The sequence below is a fragment of the Cherax quadricarinatus genome, chromosome 41 (assembly GCF_038502225.1).
Source record: "Cherax quadricarinatus isolate ZL_2023a chromosome 41, ASM3850222v1, whole genome shotgun sequence".
NCBI classification, from domain to species: Eukaryota; Metazoa; Arthropoda; class Malacostraca; order Decapoda; family Parastacidae; genus Cherax; species Cherax quadricarinatus.
The window spans coordinates 19,819,092-19,836,593 of NC_091332.1; positions in this window are offsets into that span (position 1 = coordinate 19,819,092).

Genomic DNA, 17,502 nt, shown 5'->3' on the forward strand with positions numbered 1-17,502 from the left:
CACAATTGGGAAGTATGGCTCTATTTGAAGTTGATGAAAGAGCAACTAAGGCCGAAGTGAGCCTAGTGTCTGAGCCAAGTGTAGCTCAGTTCTCGCTCACGCCTTCCCTCACTGACACATTAGTACAGAGTATAGCTGGTATGACTAAGCCTCACGCTAGTACTGTGTATGCTACACCTGTATCTACTTATCCTAGACCAGATCTAGACAATCTAGAGACGGCTGGACGAAGTGTCCGACCTAAGGACCGTCCAGACCATGTTAATTTCCCTACTCCTCCATTACCCACTGGTCCTATCTCTCAGGAACAGTTTGAGAGGTTTGAACGCCTCCTTATGTTGCAGACTGCACAAATAGAGGCACAGAGGAAATTGAACGAAGAAGATTTCCAAAGAGAAAATGTTCGTCTGTTAAGACAACAGACTGATATATCACAGGACACATTTAATGTGCAGAAAGCTGCATCCATGGTTCCTAAGTTTTTTGAAAGTGACTTAGACACATATTTTGATGTGTTTGAGAACCAGGCACGTGTTATGAACTAGCCACGTAAGCACTGGGCAACATTGTTGCATACTGCTTTGACGGGAAGAGCTCAAACCTTTACTGCAGCCTTACCTTTTGCCAAGTACATTAGTTATAACGCTGTCAAACAAACAATTCTAGAGACGTATAATTTGTTACCTGTAAGTTATCAAAGAGCATTTCGTACATTACAACGACGACAAGATCAAACTTGTGTAGAGTTTGCTCGTGAGAAAAAAGTTGCATTTGAGAGATGGACTAGAGCTGCCAAATGTAACAACTACGACAGCCTTGTTCAGTTGTTACTACACGAAGAATTTAACAACTGTATGCCTGCTGACATACAAGAATATCTGATCGATCATACTACCTCAGATATTCTGGAAACTGCAGCATTAGCAGACAATTACGAGATTTCTCACAAACTTGTACGTACTAAAACACAGAGAAACAAGTTAACTAAAAATTGTCCTAGAAGTTGGCAACCTAAATCAGCTGCTTATTGCCGGCCTGATGTACCTGCTACTGTAACTTCTCATACCTTTACCAGGAAAACTCACAATCCTGAATCTGTCTCTGTGGCTAGACAGAAATCTTGTATCGAGAAGAAGAAAGTTAAATGTACCTATTGTAACAGAAAAGTACATACTAGAGAGTATTGCTATAAGTTAGAAAGAGATACGAGATAGAGTCGTGCGGCTGGCGCCCCCACACAAGTCGTATCCTCTTCCGAGCAACAAAGGCACCAAAATCCTAGCAATTCCTCTTATCCTACTGTTTTAGATAATGTTACTCAGGATAGATGACTAGCGTCAGAAAGTGTATCTGACGAAAAGATTCGTTCAGCGATGAGTCCTTACTTTTCGAGAGATAAAGTAGGATTTGACGAATCACATCTAACTGAGATAATTACTTTCAGAGACACTGGCAGTTATCTCACGTTATTAAGAGAAGATGTACTGCCCATAACTGACGATACCTATTGCAAGATAGATGTATTGTTAGAAGCCTATGGTGGGGCTGTTATAAAAGTGCCTCTGCACAAAGTTTATATTGAAACAAGCTATTATACTGGTTATATTTCAGTGGGTATATCCAGTGGTGTATTTCCCATCAGGTCAGTGGACTTGTTGATAGGGAACGATATCCTTCATGCTGGTATATGTAAAGAACCACTTGTGATTGATAATACCACTGATGATAATTATGCCATTGAAGCTTGTAGAGAGAAACCTATTTTATTTCCTCTCAGCGCAATTACTAGAGCTATGTCAAAGATTCAACAACCATCCTTGTCTCCTGTTGAGTTAGTGGATGACAATGATTTGGGGTTGAATATGTTGTTTAATGACGCTCTGCGCCCAGGATCACACTGACTCCCCCTGGTCATCAACCTAGTCAAGACACAACTGACGTTAAATTTCTAACTCATGATGATTTAATCAAGGATCAGTTTGTTGATCAGTCACTGGAAAGAGAGATATAGCAGTTACTGAGAGTGAAGCAAAGGATCTCGATAATTGTTACGGTGTACTGATGGAGAAAACACATGTAAGTTGTCAGCTGATAGTGTTTCCACCACAGTCAAACATCTAGCAGTGTTACCAGTTACATTTCGTGAACAAGCCATTGATTTTGCTCACAATAGTCCCATAGGAGGACATCTGGGTGTCAAGAAGACACTCGGTAAACTGGCAAAACATTTTACTTGGCCAAAGATGAAGGAAACAGTAGCTGATCATGTGCGACGTTGCCACGTGTGTCAAGTGACAGGCAAGCCAGCGCACACACCTCCACCTGCGCCTCTCATTCCTATCACCGTGCATGGTGAACCATTCTCACGTCTTATTATTGATTGTGTTGGTCCTTTGCCTAGAACCAAACTAGGAAACCAATACTTATTTACTATTATGGATGCTGCAACACGCTATCCCGAAGCTATTCCTATGAGAAAAATTAATGCTCGTGCTATTGTGAGAGCGCTGATGAAATTTTTCTTCCAGGTTGGATTGCCACGAGAGATACAATCAGATCAGGGATCTAACTTCACTTCTAAGATCTTTCGAGAAGCATTATCCCACCTAGGAATAAAGTCTGTACTTTCAACCAGTTATCAGCCACAGTCACAAGGTGCTCTAGAGAGATTTCATCAGACACTGAAGTCCATGATGAGAGCTTATTGTGAACATTTTTCTAGAGACTGGGATGAGGGTATACCTTTTCTTCTGTTCGCTATGAGAGAAAGTGAGCAAGAAAGTCTCGGATTTAGTCCGTTTGAATGAAAATCAAATCCATCATTGAGTACTTCACCTTCATTAATGCAGCAACATTTGACAGCCGCTAGAGAGCTAGCTTCGAAAAACCTAGTTTCAGCCCAAGCTAGAATGAAGCAACATTATGACAAGCGTGCTGTCTCTCGTTCTTTTAAAGCAGGAGATAAGGTGATGGCTAGGAAATTAGTACCAAATTAGTACAAGCCAGGTATGATGGTCCCCTGGAAGTAGTGAAAAAGCTTAGCGACGTAAATTATTTGGAACGTACGCCTGGGAAAAAGAAATCTAATCATGTGTACCATGTTAACCAGCTTAAGGCATACTACGCTAGTCCTCTACCTACTACTACTATTCTTCCTAGGACAGAGGAAGAAAACGTCAGTCTACCTGACATCTCTAGAGGTATAGAGGTTCGTTTAGAAAATTCAGTGACTCTACAATCACTAGACGATTTTCTTAGTAACCTTGGGATTGATAAAGCTGGTGATATTAAAAACATGATTTTGCCGTTCCCTGAATTGTTCGGTGATGTTCCTAAACGTTGTACTCTGGGTGTACATGACGTTGATGTACAGGGAGCATCACCCATTAAGCAATCACCATATAGGATGAGTCCAACAAAGCATAAAGCATTGAGAGAAGAGGTTGATTTTCTGTTATCTCACGGACTTATTGAACGCAGTAAAAGTCCATGGGCATCTCCCTGTATTTTAGTGCCTAAATCTGACGGTAGTTTCAGGATGTGTACTGATTACAGGAAAGTGAACTCTGTCACCTTGCCTGATGGTTATCCTCTACCTCGCATTGACGACCTTATTGATCGTGTGTCAGGAGCCCAGTTTGTCAGCCGTTTAGATCTCTTACGAGGCTATTATCAAGTCCCGCTTACTGAACGTGCTCAAGAAATATCTGCTTTTACTGTTCAAGATGGATTGTTTAACTACCTCGTCACCCCCTTCGGCCTATGTAACGCGGCTTCTTCATTCCAACGTATAATGAACGAGTTGACCCACAACTTGGAAGGAGTAGAAGCCTACCTTGACGACTTAGTGGTGTACAGTGACGAGTGGGAATAGCACTTGACGCGTCTCAGAGCATTGTTTGAGAGACTCGCGCACTACAACTTCACTGTTAACTTAGCTAAATGTAGTTTTGGTCAAGCCAAGATTACCTATCTAGGCTTTTGTATCGGCCAAGGTGAGGTTGCTCCTATTGAGGCTAAGGTTCGTGCAATTTCTGAATTTCCAGTGCCACAGGATAGGAAAGGAGTAGAGAGATTCCTGGGTATGGCAGGATATTATCGCAGGTTCTGTCCAAACTTTTCTCAGATTGCAGCTCCTCTCACTGAGCTTACTAGTAGCAAAGTTCAGTTCACCTGGACTAGAGATTGTTCAGACTCGTTCAAAAGGTTGAAGCGCTTGCTATCCTCTGCTCCTGTATTGAAGAGTCCTAATTTTAATCTTCCCTTCTTTTTACATATAGATGCGAGTGGTTATGCAGTGGGTGCTGTGCTGCTCCAACAGTCAACATCCACTGACATTCTCCATCCTATATGTTACTATTCATCTAAGCTTAAACGACACCAGAAAAATTATGCCACTATTGAGAAAGAGGCTCTTGCTCTTGTGGTGTCCTTGGAACATTTTGACGTGTATTTGGGCACTTCCCCATTTAAAATTAACGTTTTTTCAGACCACAATCCACTCACTTATATAAACACCATGAAGAGTAAGAATGCTAGGATCATGAGGTGGGCCCTCAGAATCCAACCTTATTCTATTAGTATAAAACACATAAGTGGTCATTGTAATTGCTGACGCTCTGTCACGTCCTTAATAATTATCAGTTACATTAAATTAACGTAATTTTATGCCCAAATACCTTTTGTTACTTGCTATGTCAAATTCAGTAAAGTAACTGAATCCCTCCAGCCCATATTAACTATATATACTCATGTCATGTCTAATTATTATATTTATGTATTCACACTATTGTTGTGTGAGGAGACAAGCTGAGTGTTGAGTGGGTAGTGTGGTGAGGGTGATGTACTGCGTGGCGCAACACTGTCCTGTCGCAGACCCCCCCCCCTCACTACACACCTTCAGCTGTTTCATACTCAGATGTTCATACTGCCTCGCATTCCACAACCACTACTTAAGAGTGGAATGCAGTCTCCTCTACTATGATCGAGCCTCATCGTGCCCTTCTCATCTGCGCTGTCCTGTCTCTACACTGATGTACATAACCACGAGTATGCAGAGATACGATACTGTGTACTGCCCTAGTACTAGGGGCATATCCTAGTGACGGACGCTGTGAAATTGTAGAAGTGCTTGGCACAAGAGAGACTCGGATTAATATTTATATTAAATTGTATTGATATGAGTAATCAGTAATAATGTGAAAGACATTAATGCAACTCCTAGTGCGACCCTCTGTCGTGTTGGGGGGATGTGTTGCAACCCCTGAATGGGTTACAATGATTATTATGTATATATAATGTATATTATCTTTTCCTATAATTTTATATTGCTTATATTTGCGATAATAGCTAAATCGCAAATGTATTGCCTTATATTGTTATTTGACGTAGCTTATGTTAGGATGTTAAATATTACATATTGTTAGGATGTATATAAAATGTGCTCAGTTAGTCTTGATTGTCAAACTACTGTAATTATCGCTTGTCGCTCGTTATACTGCCGGCTTCTGAGCTGCAGTTGTCCACGTAGCTATCACGTGATCGAGGGGGGTGTCCTTACCTCTCATGAAGTAGTCAGTCTGCTGGAGACTCGCTTGGTGGTTGGACAGATTGTCTGTCTCATTATTCTTGTTAGTTCTGTAGAACTTTGTTCACAGAACATTGTATAGACTTTGTGATTTTCGACGTTGTACTGAGGTTGTGTGTCACATAGACACTCTGAACATCTCAGGTCCTTAGCTATAGCTTCTGACCTAATTTTGTACTGGTTTCTGTGTATTGTCACAGTCGCGTTTTTCCTATGCTGAACATAGATTCAGTAGTATGGGAGTTTTGTAACTTTTGTGGAGGATCAGCTGATGGTCCCTACTTAGTGTCGTTATATTATTTCCCAGTTCCTGATTCTGTTTCGCAGTCGCTTGATATTGCATTGCTATTGGGCTTAGCATTCTTTGTTGTTCAAGCAGACTGTTCGGGTTGCCAGTCGGTCAAGAAGTTAGTTTAGTTGAGGACTTTGTCAGTCACTTGTTTAAGTCTATTCGAGTCTTGAGACATAGCGAACTACTTAAGAGCACTTACACACATACACACTTACTTGTACATATTTGTAATATCTTATTAAATGTTAATGTACCAGACGGTACTTAAGAATTATAAATGTGATATGTGCTTTCAGCACAATAATATTGAACTCGAGAGATTGATTTTATTTTGATTGCTATGATTAATTTACTTTGATAATATACCTCTAGACTTAATAAATTTATTAAATTTTAATATCTCTAGTTAGTAGCCTACCTGTTGTAATCCTAAAGCACTATTGAACCATACTGAATTTTAATGGATAATTGGACAAGGATACTGACTACTTGTTACGAAAACCCAGTAACAGGCTGGATGCTAGAAGGGGAGTCCTTTCTAGTATTCACTGGAGATCTCTAAGCTTTTAGAATCGCGTTTTTTGTAACAGTGCAGCAGTAGTCCGGGTAAAGTGCTGAACCACTGAGTGCAGCAGTAGTCTGGGTAAAGTGATGTACCACTGACTGCAGCAGTAGTCTGTGTAAAGTGCTGAACCACTGAGTGCAGCAGTAGTCTGGGTAAAGTGTTGAACCTCTGAGTGCAGCAGTAGTCTGGGTAAAGTGCTGAACCACTTAGTGCAGCAGTAGTGTGCGTATAGTGCTGAACCACTGAGTGCAGCAGTAGTCTTGGTAAAGTGCCAAACCACTTAGTGCAGCAGTAGTCTGGGTAAATTGTTGAACCACTGAGTGCAGCAATAGTCTGAGTAAAGTGATGAACCACTGAGTGCAGCAGCAAACTGGGTAAAGTGTTTTACCACTAAGTGCAGCAGTAATTTGTGTAAAGTGCTGAGCCCCTGAGTGCAGTAGAAATCTGGGTTAAGTGCTGAACCACTTAGTCCAGCAGTAACCTGGTAAAGTACTGAAGCACTGAGTGCAGCAGTAATCTGGATAAAGTGTTGAACCACTGAGTGCAGCAGTAATCTGGGTAAAGTGCTGAACCACTGAGTGCAGCAGTAATTTGTGCAAAGTGCTGAGCCAATGAGTGCAGCAGTAATCTGGGCTAAGTTCTGAACCACTGAGTCCAGCAGTAATCTAGTAAAGTACTGAAGCACTGAGTGCAGCAGTAATCTGGGTAAAGCGTTGAACCATTGAGTGCAGCAGTAATCTGTGTAAAGTGCTGAACCACTGAGCGCAGCAGTAATTTTTGTAAGGTGCTGAGTCACTGAGTGCAGTAGTAATCTGGGTTATGTGCTGAACCACTGAGTGCAGCTGTAATCTGGAAAAGTACTGAAGCACTGAGTGCAGCAGTAATCTGGGTATAGTGTTGAACCACTGAGTGCAGCAGTAATCTGGGTAAAGTGCTGAACCACTGAGTGCAGCTGTAATCTGGAAAAGTACTGAAGCACTGAGTGCAGCAGTAATCTGGGTAAAGTGTTGAACCACTGAGTGCAGCAGTAATTTGTGTAAAATGCTGAACCACTTAGTGCAGTAGTAATCTGGGTAAAGTGCTGAATCACAGAGAGCAGCAGTAGTATGGGTAAAGTACTGAAGCACTGAGAGCAGTAGTAATCTGGTTAAAGTGCTGAACCACAGAGTACAGCAGTAGTATGGGTAAAGCGTTGAACCACTGAGTGCAGCAGTAATCTGGGTAAAGCGTTGAACCATTGAGTGCAGCAGTAATCTGGGTAAAGTGCTAAACCATTGAGTGCAGCAGTAATCTGGTAAAGTACTGAAGCACTGAGTGCAGCAGTAATCTGGTTAAAGTGTTGAACCACTGAGTGCAGCAGTAATCTGGTTAAGTGCTGAACCATTGAGTGCAGCAGTGGTATGGGTAAAGCGATGAACCACTGAGTGCAGCAGTAATCTGGGTGAAGCGTTGAACCATTGAGTGCAGCAGTAATCTGGGAAAAGTGCAAAACCATTGAGTGCAGCAGTAGTCAGGGTGAAAAGTTGAATTACTGAGTGCATCAGTAGTCCGGGTAAAGTGTTGAACCACTGAGTGCAGCAGTAATTGGGTAAAGTTCTGAACCACTGAGTGAAGCAGTAGTCTGGGTAAAGTGTTGAACCACTGAGTGCAGCAGTAATCTGGGTAAAGTGCTGAACCACTGAGTGCAGCAGTAATCTGGGTAAAGCTTTGAGCCATTGAGTGCAGCAGTAATCTGGGTAAAGTGCTGAACCACTGAGTGCAGCAGTAATCTGGGTAAAGCTTTGAGCCATTGAGTGCAGCAGTAATCTTGGTAAAGTGTTGAATCACTGAGTGCAGCATTAGTCTGGGAAAAGTGTTGAACCACTGAGTGCAGCAGTAGTCTGGGTAGTGTTGAACCACTGAGTGAAGCAAGAATCTGGGTAAAGTGTTGAACCACTGAGTGGAGCAGTAGTCTGGGTAAAGTGTTGAACCTCTGAGTGCAGCAGTAGTCTGGGTAAAGTGCTGAACCAGTGAGTGCAGCAGTAGTCTGGGTAAAGTGCTTAACCACTGAGTGCAGCAGTAGTCTGGGTAAAGTGCTGAACCACTGAGTGCAACAGTAGTATGGATAAAGTGCTGAATCAGTGAGTGCAGCAGTAGTCTGGGTAAAGTGCTGAACCACTGAGTGCAGCAGTATTCTGGGTAAAATGCTGAACCACTGAATGCAGCAGTAGTCTGGGTAAAATGTTGAACCACTGAGTGGAGCAGTAATCTGTGTAAAGCGTTGAACCACTGAGTGCAGCAGTAGTCTGGGTAAAGTGCTGAACCACAGAGTGCAGCAGTAATCTGTGTAAAGTGCTGAACCACTGAGTTCAGCAGTAATCTGTGTAAAGTGCTGAACCAATGAGTTCAGCAGTAATCTGTGTAAAGTGCTGAACCACTGAGTTCAGCAGTAATCTGGAAAAGTACTAAAGCACTGAGTGCAGCAGTAATCTGGGTAAAGTGCTGAACCACTGAGTGCAGCAGTAATCTGGGTAAAGGGCTGAACCACTTAGTGCAGCAGTAATCTGTGTAAAGTGCTGAACCACTGAGTTCAGCAGTAATCTGGCAAAGTACTGAACCACTGAGTGCAGCAGTAATCTGGTTAAAGTGTTGAACCACTGAGTGCTGCAGTATTCTGGGTAAAGTGCTGAACCATTGAGTGCAGCAGTAGTATGGGTAAAGCGTTGAACCACTGAGTGCTGCAGTAATCTGGGTAAAGCGTTGAACCATTGAGTGCAGCAGTAATCTGGGTAAAGTGTTGAACCACTGAGTGCAACAGTAGTCTGGGTAAAGTGTTGAACCACTGAGTGCAGCAGTAATCTATGTAAAGTGCAGAACCACTGAGTGAAGCAGTAGTCTGGGTAAAGTGTTGAACCACTGAGTGCAGCAGTAATCTGGGTAAAGTGTTGAACCACTGAGTGCAGCAGTAGTCTGGGTAAAGTGTTGAACCAATGAGAGCAGCAGTAGTCTGGGTAAAGTGTTGAACCACTGAGTGCATCAGTAGTCCGGGTAAAGTGTTGAACCACTGACTGTAGCAGTAATCTGGGTAAAGTGCTGAACCACTGAGTGAAGCAGTAGTCTGGGAAAATTGTTGAACCACTGAGTGCAGCAGTAATCTGGGTAAAGTGTTGAACCACTGAGTGCAGCAGTAATCTGGGTAAAGCTTTGAGCCATTGAGTGCAGCAGTAATCTGGGTAAAGAGCTGAACCACTGAGTGCAGCAGTAGTTTGGGTAAAGTGCTGAACCACTGAGTGCAGCAGTAATCTGGGTAAAGTGTTGAACCACTGAGTGCAGCAGTAGTCTGGGTAAAGTGTTGAACCACTGAGTGCAGCAGTAGTCTGGGTAAAGTGTTGAACCACTGAGTGCAGCAGTAATCTGGGTAAAGTGTTGAACCACTGAGTGCAGCAGTAGTCTGGGTAAAGTGTTGAACCACTGAGTGCAGCAGTAGTCTGGGTAAAGTGCTGCACCAGTGAGCGCAGCAGTAGTCTGGGTAAAGTGCTTAACCACTGAGTGCAGCAGTAGTCTGGGTAAATTGCGGAACACCTAAGTGCAGCAGTAAACTGCTTAAAGTGTTTAACCACTGAGTGCAGCAGTAATCTGGTAAAGAACTGAAACACCGAATGCAGCAGTAATCTGGGTAAAGTCTTGAACAACTGAGTGCAGCAATAATCTGGGTAAAGTACTGAACCACTGAGTGCAGCTGTAATCTGTGTAGAGTGATGAACCACTGAGTGCAGCAGTAATCTGGTAAAGTACTCGAGCACTGAGTGCAGCAGTAATCTGGTTAAAGTGCTGAACCACTGATTGCAGCAGTAGTCTGGGTAAAGTGTTGAACCTCTGAGTGCAGCAGTAGTCTGGGTAAAGTGCTGAACCACTTAGTGCAGCAGTAGTGTGCGTATAGTGCTGAACCACTGAGTGCAGCAGTAGTCTTGGTAAAGTGCCAAACCACTTAGTGCAGCAGTAGTCTGGGTAAATTGTTGAACCACTGAGTGCAGCAATAGTCTGAGTAAAGTGTTGAACCACTGAGTGCAGCAGCAAACTGGGTAAAGTGTTTTACCACTAAGTGCAGCAGTAATTTGTGTAAAGTGCTGAGCCCCTGAGTGCAGTAGAAATCTGGGTTAAGTGCTGAAAAACTTAGTCCAGCAGTAACCTGGTAAAGTACTGAAGCACTGAGTGCAGCAGTAATCTGGATAAAGTGTTGAACCACTGAGTGCAGCAGTAATCTGGGTAAAGTGCTGAACCACTGAGTGCAGCAGTAATTTGTGCAAAGTGCTGAGCCAATGAGTGCAGCAGTAATCTGGGCTAAGTTCTGAACCACTGAGTCCAGCAGTAATCTAGTAAAGTACTGAAGCACTGAGTGCAGCAGTAATCTGGGTAAAGCGTTGAACCATTGAGTGCAGCAGTAATCTGTGTAAAGTGCTGAACCACTGAGCGCAGCAGTAATTTTTGTAAGGTGCTGAGCCACTGAGTGCAGTAGTAATCTGGGTTACGTGCTGAACCACTGAGTGCAGCTGTAATCTGGAAAAGTACTGAAGCACTGAGTGCAGCAGTAATCTGGGTATAGTGTTGAACCACTGAGTGCAGCAGTAATCTGGGTAAAGTGCTGAACCACTGAGTGCAGCTGTAATCTGGAAAAGTACTGAAGCACTGAGTGCAGCAGTAATCTGGGTATAGTGTTGAACCACTGAGTGCAGCAGTAATTTGGGAAAAGTGCTGAACCACTGAGTGCAGCAGTAATCTGAGTAAAGTGCTGAACCACTGAGTTCAGCAGTAATCTGGTAAATTACTGAAGCACTGAGTGCAGCAGTAATCTGGTTAAGTGCTGAACCATTGAGTGCAGCAGTGGTACGGGTAAAGCGTTGAACCACTGAGTGCAGCAGTAATCTGGGTAAAGCGTTGAACCATTGAGTGCAGCAGTAATCTGGGTAAAGTGCTAAACCATTGAGTGCAGCAGTAATCTGGTAAAGTACTGAAGCACTGAGTGCAGCAGTAATCTGGTTAAAGTGTTGAACCACTGAGTGCAGCAGTAATCTGGTTAAGTGCTGAACCATTGAGTGCAGCAGTGGTATGGGTAAAGCGATGAACCACTGAGTGCAGCAGTAATCTGGGTGAAGCGTTGAACCATTGAGTGCAGCAGTAATCTGGGTAAAGTGCAAAACCATTGAGTGCAGCAGTAGTCAGGGTGAAAAGTTGAATTACTGAGTGCATCAGTAGTCCGGGTAAAGTGTTGAACCACTGAGTGCAGCAGTAATTGGGTAAAGTTCTGAACCACTGAGTGAAGCAGTAGTCTGGGTAAAGTGTTGAACCACTGAGTGCAGCAGTAATCTGGGTAAAGTGCTGAACCACTGAGTGCAGCAGTAATCTGGGTAAAGCTTTGAGCCATTCAGTGCAGCAGTAATCTGGATAAAGTGCTGAACCACTGAGTGCAGCAGTAATCTGGGTAAAGCTTTGAGCCATTGAGTGCAGCAGTAATCTTGGTAAAGTGTCGAATCACTGAGTGCAGCAGTAGTCTGGGAAAAGTGTTGAACCACTGAGTGCAGCAGTAGTCTGGGTAGTGTTGAACCACTGAGTGAAGCAAGAATCTGGGTAAAGTGTTGAACCACTGAGTGGAGCAGTAGTCTGGGTAAAGTGTTGAACCTCTGAGTGCAGCAGTAGTCTGGGTAAAGTGCTGAACCAGTGAGTGCAGCAGTAGTCTGGGTAAAGTGCTTAACCACTGAGTGCAGCAGTAGTCTGGGTAAAGTGCTGAACCACTGAGTGCAACAGTAGTATGGATAAAGTGCTGAATCAGTGAGTGCAGCAGTAGTCTGGGTAAAGTGCTGAACCACTGAGTGCAGCAGTATTCTGGGTAAAATGCTGAACCACTGAATGCAGCAGTAGTCTGGGTAAAATGTTGAACCACTGAGTGGAGCAGTAATCTGTGTAAAGCGTTGAACCACTGAGTGCACCAGTAGTCTGGGTAAAGTGCTGAACCACAGAGTGCAGCAGTAATCTGTGTAAAGTGCTGAACCACTGAGTTCAGCAGTAATCTGTGTAAAGTGCTGAACCAATGAGTTCAGCAGTAATCTGTGTAAAGTGCTGAACCACTGAGTGCAGCAGTAATCTGGGTAAAGGGCTGAACCACTTAGTGCAGCAGTAATCTGTGTAAAGTGCTGAACCACTGAGTTCAGCAGTAATCTGGAAAAGTACTAAAGCACTGAGTGCAGCAGTAATCTGGGTAAAGTGCTGAACCACTGAGTGCAGCAGTAATCTGGGTAAAGGGCTGAACCACTTAGTGCAGCAGAAATCTGTGTAAAGTGCTGAACCACTGAGTTCAGCAGTAATCTGGCAAAGTACTGAACCACTGAGTGCAGCAGTAATCTGGTTAAAGTGTTGAACCACTGAGTGCTGCAGTATTCTGGGTAAAGTGCTGAACCATTGAGTGCAGCAATAGTATGGGTAAAGCGTTGAACCACTGAGTGCTGCAGTAATCTGGGTAAAGCGTTGAACCATTGAGTGCAGCAGTAATCTGGGTAAAGTGCTGAACCATTGAGTGCAGCAGTAATCTGGGTAAAGTGTTGAACCACTGAGTGCAGCAGTAATCTATGTAAAGTGCAGAACCACTGAGTGAAGCAGTAGTCTGGGTAAAGTGTTGAACCACTGAGTGCAGCAGTAATCTGGGTAAAGTGTTGAACCACTGAGTGCAGCAGTAGTCTGGGTAAAGTGTTGAACCAATGAGTGCAGCAGTAGTCTGGGTAAAGTGTTGAACCACTGAGTGCATCAGTAGTCCGGGTAAAGTGTTGAACCACTGAGTGTAGCAGTAATCTGGGTAAAGTGCTGAACCACTGAGTGAAGCAGTAGTCTGGGTAAATTGTTGAACCACTGAGTGCAGCAGTAATCTGGGTAAAGTGTTGAACCACTGAGTGCAGCTGTAATCTGGAAAAGTACTGAAGCACTGAGTGCAGCAGTAATCTGGGTATAGTGTTGAACCACTGAGTGCAGCAGTAATCTGGGTAAAGTGCTGAACCACTGAGTGCAGCTGTAATCTGGAAAAGTACTGAAGCACTGAGTGCAGCAGTAATCTGGGTATAGTGTTGAACCACTGAGTGCAGCAGTAATTTGGGAAAAGTGCTGAACCACTGAGTGCAGCAGTAATCTGAGTAAAGTGCTGAACCACTGAGTTCAGCAGTAATCTGGTAAAGTACTGAAGCACTGAGTGCAGCAGTAATCTGGTTAAGTGCTGAACCATTGAGTGCAGCAGTGGTACGGGTAAAGCGTTGAACCACTGAGTGCAGCAGTAATCTGGGTAAAGCGTTGAACCATTGAGTGCAGCAGTAATCTGGGTAAAGTGCTAAACCATTGAGTGCAGCAGTAATCTGGTAAAGTACTGAAGCACTGAGTGCAGCAGTAATCTGGTTAAAGTGTTGAACCACTGAGTGCAGCAGTAATCTGGTTAAGTGCTGAACCATTGAGTGCAGCAGTGGTATGGGTAAAGCGATGAACCACTGAGTGCAGCAGTAATCTGGGTGAAGCGTTGAACCATTGAGTGCAGCAGTAATCTGGGAAAAGTGCAAAACCATTGAGTGCAGCAGTAGTCAGGGTGAAAAGTTGAATTACTGAGTGCATCAGTAGTCCGGGTAAAGTGTTGAACCACTGAGTGCAGCAGTAATTGGGTAAAGTTCTGAACCACTGAGTGAAGCAGTAGTCTGGGTAAAGTGTTGAACCACTGAGTGCAGCAGTAATCTGGGTAAAGTGCTGAACCACTGAGTGCAGCAGTAATCTGGGTAAAGCTTTGAGCCATTGAGTGCAGCAGTAATCTGGGTAAAGTGCTGAACCACTGAGTGCAGCAGTAATCTGGGTAAAGCTTTGAGCCATTGAGTGCAGCAGTAATCTTGGTAAAGTGTTGAATCACTGAGTGCAGCATTAGTCTGGGAAAAGTGTTGAACCACTGAGTGCAGCAGTAGTCTGGGTAGTGTTGAACCACTGAGTGAAGCAAGAATCTGGGTAAAGTGTTGAACCACTGAGTGGAGCAGTAGTCTGGGTAAAGTGTTGAACCTCTGAGTGCAGCAGTAGTCTGGGTAAAGTGCTGAACCAGTGAGTGCAGCAGTAGTCTGGGTAAAGTGCTTAACCACTGAGTGCAGCAGTAGTCTGGGTAAAGTGCTGAACCACTGAGTGCAACAGTAGTATGGATAAAGTGCTGAATCAGTGAGTGCAGCAGTAGTCTGGGTAAAGTGCTGAACCACTGAGTGCAGCAGTATTCTGGGTAAAATGCTGAACCACTGAATGCAGCAGTAGTCTGGGTAAAATGTTGAACCACTGAGTGGAGCAGTAATCTGTGTAAAGCGTTGAACCACTGAGTGCAGCAGTAGTCTGGGTAAAGTGCTGAACCACAGAGTGCAGCAGTAATCTGTGTAAAGTGCTGAACCACTGAGTTCAGCAGTAATCTGTGTAAAGTGCTGAACCAATGAGTTCAGCAGTAATCTGTGTAAAGTGCTGAACCACTGAGTTCAGCAGTAATCTGGAAAAGTACTAAAGCACTGAGTGCAGCAGTAATCTGGGTAAAGTGCTGAACCACTGAGTGCAGCAGTAATCTGGGTAAAGGGCTGAACCACTTAGTGCAGCAGTAATCTGTGTAAAGTGCTGAACCACTGAGTTCAGCAGTAATCTGGCAAAGTACTGAACCACTGAGTGCAGCAGTAATCTGGTTAAAGTGTTGAACCACTGAGTGCTGCAGTATTCTGGGTAAAGTGCTGAACCATTGAGTGCAGCAGTAGTATGGGTAAAGCGTTGAACCACTGAGTGCTGCAGTAATCTGGGTAAAGCGTTGAACCATTGAGTGCAGCAGTAATCTGGGTAAAGTGTTGAACCACTGAGTGCAACAGTAGTCTGGGTAAAGTGTTGAACCACTGAGTGCAGCAGTAATCTATGTAAAGTGCAGAACCACTGAGTGAAGCAGTAGTCTGGGTAAAGTGTTGAACCACTGAGTGCAGCAGTAATCTGGGTAAAGTGTTGAACCACTGAGTGCAGCAGTAGTCTGGGTAAAGTGTTGAACCAATGAGAGCAGCAGTAGTCTGGGTAAAGTGTTGAACCACTGAGTGCATCAGTAGTCCGGGTAAAGTGTTGAACCACTGACTGTAGCAGTAATCTGGGTAAAGTGCTGAACCACTGAGTGAAGCAGTAGTCTGGGAAAATTGTTGAACCACTGAGTGCAGCAGTAATCTGGGTAAAGTGTTGAACCACTGAGTGCAGCAGTAATCTGGGTAAAGCTTTGAGCCATTGAGTGCAGCAGTAATCTGGGTAAAGAGCTGAACCACTGAGTGCAGCAGTAGTTTGGGTAAAGTGCTGAACCACTGAGTGCAGCAGTAATCTGGGTAAAGTGTTGAACCACTGAGTGCAGCAGTAGTCTGGGAAAAGTGTTGAACCACTGAGTGCAGCAGTAGTCTGGGTAAAGTGTTGAACCACTGAGTGCAGCAGTAATCTGGGTAAAGTGTTGAACCACTGAGTGCAGCAGTAGTCTGGGTAAAGTGTTGAACCACTGAGTGCAGCAGTAGTCTGGGTAAAGTGCTGCACCAGTGAGCGCAGCAGTAGTCTGGGTAAAGTGCTTAACCACTGAGTGCAGCAGTAGTCTGGGTAAAGTGCTGAACCACTTAGTGCAACAGTAAACTATGTAAAGTGTTTAACCACTGAGTGCAGCAGTAATCTGGTAAAGTACTGAACCACTGAGTGCAGCAGTAATCTGGTTAAAGTGTTGAACCACTGAGTGCAGCAAAAATCTGGGTAAAGTGCTGAACCACTGAGTGCAGCAGTAATCTGTGTAAAGTGCTGAACCACTGAGTTCAGCAGTAATCTGGTAAAGTACTGAACCACTGAGTGCAGCAGTAATCTGGTTAAAGTGCTGAACCACTGATTGCAGCAGTAGTCTGGGTAAAGTGTTGAACCTCTGAGTGCAGCAGTAGTCTGGGTAAAGTGCTGAACCACTTAGTGCAGCAGTAGTGTGCGTATAGTGCTGAACCACTGAGTGCAGCAGTAGTCTTGGTAAAGTGCCAAACCACTTAGTGCAGCAGTAGTCTGGGTAAATTGTTGAACCACTGAGTGCAGCAATAGTCTGAGTAAAGTGTTGAACCACTGAGTGCAGCAGCAAACTGGGTAAAGTGTTTTACCACTAAGTGCAGCAGTAATTTGTGTAAAGTGCTGAGCCCCTGAGTGCAGTAGAAATCTGGGTTAAGTGCTGAAAAACTTAGTCCAGCAGTAACCTGGTAAAGTACTGAAGCACTGAGTGCAGCAGTAATCTGGATAAAGTGTTGAACCACTGAGTGCAGCAGTAATCTGGGTAAAGTGCTGAACCACTGAGTGCAGCAGTAATTTGTGCAAAGTGCTGAGCCAATGAGTGCAGCAGTAATCTGGGCTAAGTTCTGAACCACTGAGTCCAGCAGTAATCTAGTAAAGTACTGAAGCACTGAGTGCAGCAGTAATCTGGGTAAAGCGTTGAACCATTGAGTGCAGCAGTAATCTGTGTAAAGTGCTGAACCACTGAGCGCAGCAGTAATTTTTGTAAGGTGCTGAGCCACTGAGTGCAGTAGTAATCTGGGTTACGTGCTGAACCACTGAGTGCAGCTGTAATCTGGAAAAGTACTGAAGCACTGAGTGCAGCAGTAATCTGGGTATAGTGTTGAACCACTGAGTGCAGCAGTAATCTGGGTAAAGTGCTGAACCACTGAGTGCAGCTGTAATCTGGAAAAGTACTGAAGCACTGAGTGCAGCAGTAATCTGGGTATAGTGTTGAACCACTGAGTGCAGCAGTAATTTGGGAAAAGTGCTGAACCACTGAGTGCAGCAGTAATCTGAGTAAAGTGCTGAACCACTGAGTTCAGCAGTAATCTGGTAAATTACTGAAGCACTGAGTGCAGCAGTAATCTGGTTAAGTGCTGAACCATTGAGTGCAGCAGTGGTACGGGTAAAGCGTTGAACCACTGAGTGCAGCAGTAATCTGGGTAAAGCGTTGAACCATTGAGTGCAGCAGTAATCTGGGTAAAGTGCTAAACCATTGAGTGCAGCAGTAATCTG